The following is a 9,051-nucleotide window of genomic DNA, read 5'->3' on the forward strand; positions in this document are numbered from 1 at the left end:
TCTGGTTATTTCCTGTAAGATGGCAGACAGTACCAGAGGCTGATCAGATACAGATATGTTTGTAAATCATCTGGTACTGTGTACTGAATTGCAACTTAAATGGTCCAATGACAAATCCAATATGATTATTATTGATATTACTGCAGAAGATAAAAAATTTTCTAGTTATTTTTTATTTTAATCTGTAATTCAAATATATTTAAAAGAAAAAATCATAAAATTTTTTTTAAATATGGAACAATTCACAAATTTGTGTGTCATCCTTGCTCAGGGGCCATGCTAATCTTCTCTGTTCGTTCCAATATTAGTATATGTGCTGCCAAAGCGAGCACAAAATTATAAAATTTTTATAGAAAACCCACAGTTCAGTTTTATTGAGCGAAAAAAAAAAAGAAGGTAAAAAAGGAAACCTGATTATATGAGAAGGAACTCAAATTATAAGTCTGGATTCTGTACTCCAACTACACATGCAAAGAGGACAATAGGTTGTTAATATAAATCATTTGCTGCTGCATTTGTCTATACTTTTTCTAATATTAACAATTATAAACAGAAAAATGCAAGTGTTATTTGGTACTATCTTTAGAGTTACAGTGTCAGGCAGAGCATTTTACTTTTTTTCACATCACTGGGCTGCTTATTCCTCAGTAAAGTCATTTTTGATATTGCAGGTCTTACAAATCTCCTCAGGTATTTTTCCCTTGATCATATTGGCAACAGTTTTGCATGTAACATAGAGAAAACTTTTGATGTCTAAGTATTTTGCAGTCAGAATAAGTTCAAAAAGTGTTCCTTGTTTCACTCTCAGAGATTGTTGGTCCTAAACAGGGATGCCATCTTTGTGTTTTCCTTTTTTCTCATCCTACTCAGGAGGAGGGAGGGGGTCATCCTTGTGGTGGGTACACCAATGAATAACCTCTTTTTAATATTGATGCATTAACATTTGAGAGAGGAGCTGGGTCATCATCTTCTTCATTATTCATTACCAAATCTCCTAAGATAGTTTTGATTCTTACAGACTATTTGGCAATTTTCACATAGACTTCAAATATCTCTTCATCATAATTCTGTAACTTAATTGAATTTATGATGTTCAGTTAGGAGTAGATGGCAGGCCAAAGGCCTAGCACAGTGAAAATTAATGCAGAAACAAGATCACTAAAAATTGTAAAATTTTACTTTTTAAAATAATACCTCTATTTAAACATCATGATTACAAGCATGATTGTAGTTGGGTCCCAGTAATAAACAGAACACCCCCCTTCACCAGTGCAACATTCCCAACACCAATGCCCCATCTCTTAATGTCATTGAAAATACTCTTCTTTGGGAGTGGTGATTTGGATGTATGGGTGGATCACATGTCTGATATCTCCAAGGCTTTATGGTCCTACAGGTGACTCTTTTTGGGTGTAGCTACTCTATATAAAATCATTGATTGGGTGCAGTTCCTCTAAAAATATTATTCTCAGTAATTAAATTAGTACATTAATACATAATTTAATTTATTTACCTCGATCCCATTATAGGGACTACTTTGTAAATTTAATTTTCTCTATAGAAAAATTTAACTTCTTCTACATGTAATTTTGTATATGTATATATAGTATGTTTCAAGGACACTTATAGTATATAATATATATTCAGAGAAGTTTTATCTTTTTCCCCTCCATTCTGTTCCTCCAATTCTTTTCCCTCAACCTGTATTTAATTGTATACAACTATTTTTGTGAGTTATTTTTATATTTAAATTTTAATAATTTATAAGATAATGATATGTAAATATATTTTCCTAATTGATAATGTGCCTCTTATTTTTGATAGTTTCTTTTGTTATATAGAATCTATTGGAAGGTTAGAGGGTTCTCAATATGTACTTTGCGGTCCTAGAGTTGCTGGGCAATTCTTAGTATAAGGTTCTGAGGACGCAATGCAAATTAGATATGTTGACATCCAGAGCTCTAAAATTGATCCCTTCTTAACAGCAAGACCATATCTAACAGGTCAGAAACCTCAGGGTCTGTACCTGACATTTCTCAGAACACATTATGCTAAAGATGGAACATGCAAACTAAGTTCTCTAACCCCAGAACTATCTCCCCAGTTTCTTTTATTATTTGATGCAGTTCAATTTGTTTACTCTTGCTTTTGTTTTCCATGCTAGTGACAATGAGTCTCTAACTGCATCTCTAATATTGAGTGTATCACCTATGCTTTCTTTATATATATTTTTATGGCTTTGGATTTCATACCTTACTCCATTTTTAGTAAATTTTTGTAAGCAAAAACCAGTGGTTTTACTTTAATATTAAATATAAGTAACTAAAGCATATGTTTGCCAATTTAATATTAATTAAATATTAAATATTAAATTAATATTTAACATAAAAAAATAAACATAAACATAAAAACATAAAATAACTAACTGCTAGATGTGAAAACTATGATGGGAAAGGGGAATAGGCTAGAGAATAAGGGAGAGAAATGGAAGATGGGAGTAAAAGTAAATGGGTATTTTTTAGTGGTGAGATATCACTGGAACTCTGGTGAAAGGTAAAGTGACCCCTATACATGTATAGATGAGTAAATAAAAACAATTTGAAAAATAAAAGTGTGGCTTTGAAATTTAAAAAAAAAGAGCATTTACTCAGCTTTCTGAGGAATGTCTTATCCAAGAATTTGGTGTTCTACTTTGATTTGATAGAAAGAGGAAGATTTTAGAAATGGAATTCCTGAGCCCTCACACTTATTGAGTAATCCTGTTAGTCACTTTTATGAACCTCATTGCACTTAGTTATAAAATGAAAAGGATTACTTTTCCCCAATTAAAGTATGAATAGATAAGCTTTTTGGCTTGTTTTTGCATTATAAAAATCTATATGCCTCTTTATTCACACTTAAAAAAAAACACAATTTGAAGCTCACCACAAAGAATAGTGAGTGCAGTTAAGGTAATAATTACACTATCTATCTATCTAGAGGAGTGAGAGAAGTAGAATGTCTGTCTCGAATACAGTCAAAGGTTGGGAAGAAGGGAGAGGGGCATTGGATGTGGGAATGTTGCACTGGTGAAGGGGGCGTTCTGTTTGTAACTGAAATCCAACTACAATCATGACTATAGTTATGGTGTTTAAATAAAGATTTTATTAAAAATAAAAATAAACACAATTTGAGGCAATTTTATAACTTTTTATGTAAATTTTCCCTTAAGATTATCTTTTATTTGATTGTTTGATTTTCCCCCTTTGAGATCTGTTTTATAAGCAATACTGGTAGAAGAGTATCTCTGTATAGATTTTATGTATGTACCAAGTTATGGGGAATGTTGGACTTTATTCGTCGGCCCCCAGATGCACCAACAATATCTTGTGGCATTGCTTCTCTTTTGCATAGGCACATTAAAATGGGGAAATAATACATATGCAAACAAGTTCTTATCGAATAGAGATGGGAACACAAATTTGGTAATGTAATTAGGCCTTTTACCCTGAACATTGGCATAATGATTTGGCTTAGGTCTCAGAAGAATGGGCATCGCCCACACACACCTGAACAATGGATACCATCTATGGAAACAACCACAATTGTCTATAACATTACCAGGATCCAAGCCTCTACCTACCACTGCTTTGGCATTGACTTACTCCAAAGAGTGCTCCCAACACCCAGACGACACAGCAACAGTCTGCATGCAGGGCAGATAGCTCGCATTTAATGTTATGCGGAAACTAGAGGATGCTCTACATCAGCCTGACATCGATGAAAGAACTGCACAAAATCCAGAGTCTTTAAATATAAGAATCTGATACCAACAATAGCTAAAGTGTGAAAAAGTTTCACCGGGACCATGGAGAATGACTCGAGTTGGATGGACTGGTATGCCTGGAACCCAGATTCAGTCTTATGCCAATAAACTTCTGTGGTGAGGCCTTTTTGTAATCAGGTCAAGGATTTTTTTCCATTTTCCCCATTTTTCTGGATCTATGCAAACAACGGCAATTGCCACTATCACACCCTTACTATATTTTTTTACTCTTATCCTTTAAGGAAAAAAAATACAACTTACTGAACTTAAAAACAAATAACTGTAGTAGAATGCCTGTCTCGAATACAGGCAAGGGATGGGAAAGGGGGAGGGGATAATGTTACACTGGTGAAGGGGGGTGTTCTGGTTATGACTGTAACCCAACTATGATCATGTTACTTAAATAAAAATATATTTAAAAAAATAAATTGAGAGAAAAAAGACTATCTTTTAATAATTATCACATAAAAGCTTAATAATCTCCCTTCATTTTCTAATATTTTAGTGTTCCATTTGGTGGATGTTATTTAGATTTTTTAATTGCTTCATGATGGATGAAAATTTGAATTGTTTCCAAACATTTATTAATCCAAGAATGATGCAGCAAATAGCTTCATGCATCATCTTTGCTCATTTGTATTCTAGAAATAAATTTCTATAAGTAGATTATTTTTCAAAGATATTTTTCTACTTTGCATTCTACTACTCAATATATAAAGCTACATATTAAAGGGAAACACCTATTTGTTGAATGTTGGGTTGAATTTTTCACAGTTCCCAGTGAGGAAAGGGGTATCCATACCCTCTATCTAGGTGGGATAGGAGAAGCTGGTCCAATAGTAATTCTCCACAATAAATAATCTACACAGATATAAAGGTTTTAGCAGGCAAGAAACTCACTCTGCAAGCTGTTTCATCAACACTCCACATGGAACCATAAACCTAGATGGCAGCATTCCACTAAGGCCTCCAGACTCGCATTTATTGAGATAAAAAACCAAGTCCCACCCCTCAAGGGGGGGAAAGTCAGATGAAAAGATAATGGGGAAACAAGTCCAATGGAAACCAATTAAGATACATATGAGGACTAGTTCACAGGCAACCAATTGAGATACAAATGAGGACTAATCAAAGGCCTCTATTTCTCCCATTTTTCCTTAATATTTTCAATACTTACATATAGACATGTAAATACAGTATAAATATGTGCAGTACAGAATATACAGTAACGATATGGAGTTTTGGCAATCTAAAATGAGAATAGCATCTTGCTGTGGTTTAAATTTGCATATTAGCTATTATGAGTGGGGTTGAATAAATTTTTTTATTTCATTCATGATGGGGGCACTGGTGGTGGGGATGTTGTACTGGTGAAGGGGGGTGTTCTTTTTATGATTAAAACCCAACTACAAACATATTTTAATCATTGTGCTTAAATAAAGTTATTAATAAAATAAAGATTTTCACCTCTTTTCAATAAAAATGTTCAGTTTATAACTTCAAAACTGCAAATTTTGGAGGGAACACAGGTTTCTCCTACCCAAAGACACAAAAGCAGCAGGAACACTGGCTCAGGCTGAGGCTGGCAAAAGCCCTGAGAAACAGAGGGGTGAGTGCCACATTCCCCAAAGGATAAATTTAATCTGAGAGGTGATGCCCCTTCTCCTCTGAGGGAACACAGATTTTCCTGCCTCAAGACACAGAAGAAGAGGAGTGTAGGTGCTCCTCTTCACTTCATGGCTGGCCTTATTCCATAATAAATGTATACCAGCACAACACATAGGAAAAAAAAAATACTGCAAAAGACACTATGAGGAAGCATCACAGAAAACAACCATGCTTAGAGAATGAAAATGATGGATCTGAAAACCCAACAAGTACCAGTCACATAGCCTCTCAGAGAAAGACTTTAAAGAGGAAATTTGGAGGATGTTCAAGGAACTTAAGGAATCCATGGAATGAACCAAACAAACCACAAATAAGAATCAATGAGACATGAAACTAAAAATAAGAATACTACAAACCAAAATATCAGGGCTAAAATACTTGGTAGCCGAAATGAAACCTAACTATAAAGCCTCATCAATAGAGTAACAGCTGCTGAAACAGAATCAGTAAGCTGGAAGATGAGATGCATAATAACTCCATACAACAGAATGGGCTGGACAAGAGCCCTAAAACAAACAGAGAAACTCCTCAAACAATGTGAAGAAATAAAAATAGAAATATTCAATAAACTGAATAGAAACAACCTAAGAATATTTGGAGTCACAGAAGCCCAGGAAGAAAATCTCCATTAAAAATCAGCAGTCTAGGCATCAGAAAAACTCCCAGAGCTAAAGAGTGCATGCAATCAAATATTACATACCCAAAGATTAACAGCTAAAACAGATACAAAGAAAAGAACCCCGAGGCACATACTAGTCACAATGATGAATCCCACAGATAGGGATGAAGTACTGAAGGCAGCAAGATCAAAAAGGAAAATTATGTACAAAGGAGCATCTTTAAGGTTTACAACAGATTTGTCAAAGCAACTCTCAAGGTCCAAAGACAGTGGTGGAATACAGTGAAAAAACTCAATGAAGTGAATGTTTCTCTAAGAATAACTTCACGCACCCAGATTTACGTTCAAATTTGAAGGAAAGATACACAGTTTCATAGATAGACAACAGCTGAGGAACTTTACAGAATCCAACCAGTGGTCCTCAAACTATGGCCCGCGGGCCACATATTGTATTTGTATGTTTTGTTTTTTTATTGCAAAATAAGATATATGCAGTGTGCATAAGAATTCTTTCATAAGTTTTGTTTTTACTATAGTCAGACCCTCCAATGGTCTGAGGGACAGTGAACTGGCCCCCTGTTTAAAAAGTTTGAGGACCCCTGTCAGTCCAAACCAACCTTGAAAGAAAAAATAAAATCTCTACTTCAAGGCAAGGTAGACTCTACAAACACTAAACTCCTATAAAAAAAAAAGATGACATTAAATCCTGAGACAATCATCTATATTAATGTCAATGGGTGGACTAAATGTACCAATTAAGAGACACAAAGTGGCAAAATGGATTAAAATATTGAATCCAACATTTTGCTGCTTCCAAGAAACATATTTTAATAGTCAAAGCAAACATAGACTTAAAGTCAAGGGTTGGAGAACAAATATTCAACAATCAACTCCCTTAAAAGGCAGGAGTAGTGGGGCTGGAGAGATTGCATGGAGTTTAGGCATTTGACTTGCATGCAGAAGGACGATGGTTTGAATCCCGGCATCCCATATGGTCCCCCGAGCCTGCCAGGAGCGATTTCTGAGCATAGAGCCAGGAGTAACCTCTGAGCTCTGATGAGTGTGACACAAACCTCTCACCCCATCCCCCCAAAAAAGGCAGGAGTGGCTATACTTATATTAGGTGACACAAACTTCAGACTAAAAAAGCTATAAGGGACAGAGACGGACACTTCTTTATATCAAGGGATTTGTGTACTATGAAGAAATCACACTAATAAACCTATATGCAACCCAATGAGGAACCAGCAAAATATTTAAAACAATTCCTGACATATCTGAAGAAAAAAATCAATACCAACACAATAATAGTAGGAGAATTCAACACTAGCCTGCCATGCCTTCATAGGCCAACCAGAAACACAGCAAAAATATACTAACTGTGAAGGAAAAATGGAAGAGAATGGCTTAGCATATATATGCATATATATTCATATATATATGACTCTCCATACCCAGAAAACTGGATTCACATTATTCTCCAATGTGCATAGGTCATTCTCCAATACAGACCACATATTGGTTCATAAAAATACATAAAAGCAAAATGATAAGAATTGCAAGAACTATTTTCTCAGATCATCATGCACTAAAATTAGAGGTGAATCACAGAGAAAAATCTTTAGCATCTGAAAATTAAACCATTTACTACTGAACAACCAATAGGTAAGAGATGAAATCAAAGATAAAACCAAAATATTCCTTAAAACAAAAGAGAATGAAGACACAATTATTGTAATTTATGGGACATAGCAATGGCGACAGTAAGAGGAAAATATGTAGCTTTACAAGTATTCATCAGGAAGGAAGAAGGGGCCTATATAAATAATTGAATGGCACATCTTAAAATTTTAAAAAAGAACAGCAAAATGAAGTTTAAATAGGCAGATGGAAGAAAATATAAAGATTATTGCAAAAATTAACAAACTGGAAATACAGAAAACAATCTGAACTATCAATGAAAGCAAGAGTTGCTTCTTTGAAAAAATAAAAAAGATTAACAAAACAGCCTCATGCTATTACCATACTTGACATTCATCTCTCTTTCCCCCAGCAGTGGCTTCATGCCTTATGAAATCATTGATTCTTTTCTTATACAAATAATCAACTATTCCTAAGGAAAAAAATGATGTGTGTCATCTCATTTTCTACTGTTCTTTTCCTCTTTAGAACCTTGACACATCAGACCAGGTAGTTTAAGAGCCTCTGTGCACCTAAATAGCATTTTCATAATTTAATAGGCAGGAGTATTGTTCGGTTAAAAATTACTTTGACTTCTATTAGAAAACACAGTGGCTTTCCAAGATTATCCCAGCTATAGGAGTTGTTGGTGTGTGTACATGGAAAGATGAAAGTTGTGTGATGTCAAAAATGAGAAAGAGTGGTTGACTATTGTGGTTGCTGGCAGAATCTCAGAAACATTGATAGTGGAGTTCAGTTTGGACCTGACATGCAGGCCCCTCTGAATAAAGGAAAACTGGCAACAATCCCTTCCTGCATACCTAGCTTTTCTTTTGGGTACTGTTTGTGAAATCCAGGCAAAACTGTCTGGATTATCTTTTAATTAGAGTCTTGTTCAGTGCACAATAATAAATCAAATGAAAATTTTATTTTAATAAAATAATTTTTCTAAACTTGTACCTACCTTTAATTATCATCTTGCTATTACATACACTGAATCTATGCTTCAGGTGGTAATCTTGCTTCTAAACTTAAGCCAGACCAGCATGATAAGTTATGGGGATAGATGTATTTGGACATTCAAAAACAGAAGCTGCCATTCTGAGGAGCTTCTTTTCTTTCCTCCTCTTCCCCATTGGAGCATTTATTACTATTCAATTTGAATATAATTTTCTGCTAGTGGGCATTGGGGTCTATCCACCAGATTTTAGGAACTATGCTTTCTCCTTTTTCATTAATAAAGTGTGTGGTCCTTTACATGAGTGAAGACAGGTGAATT

General features: G+C 34.7%; 1 non-coding gene and 1 pseudogene across 1 annotated transcript; both read right to left on the reverse strand.

Moving 5' to 3' along the window:
- Positions 1 to 226: 226 nt before the first annotated feature.
- Positions 227 to 332, reverse strand: LOC126017042 (U6 spliceosomal RNA). The gene has a single exon (XR_007498718.1). It is a non-coding gene; the product is annotated as a U6 spliceosomal RNA (small nuclear RNA).
- A 305-nt stretch (positions 333 to 637) lies between these two features.
- LOC126016311 (S-phase kinase-associated protein 1-like) lies at positions 638 to 1,082 on the reverse strand (annotated as a pseudogene).
- Between the last annotated feature and the right edge of the window lie 7,969 nt (positions 1,083 to 9,051).

This window comes from Suncus etruscus, chromosome 8, assembly GCF_024139225.1.
Source record: "Suncus etruscus isolate mSunEtr1 chromosome 8, mSunEtr1.pri.cur, whole genome shotgun sequence".
Lineage (NCBI taxonomy): Eukaryota > Metazoa > Chordata > Mammalia > Eulipotyphla > Soricidae > Suncus > Suncus etruscus.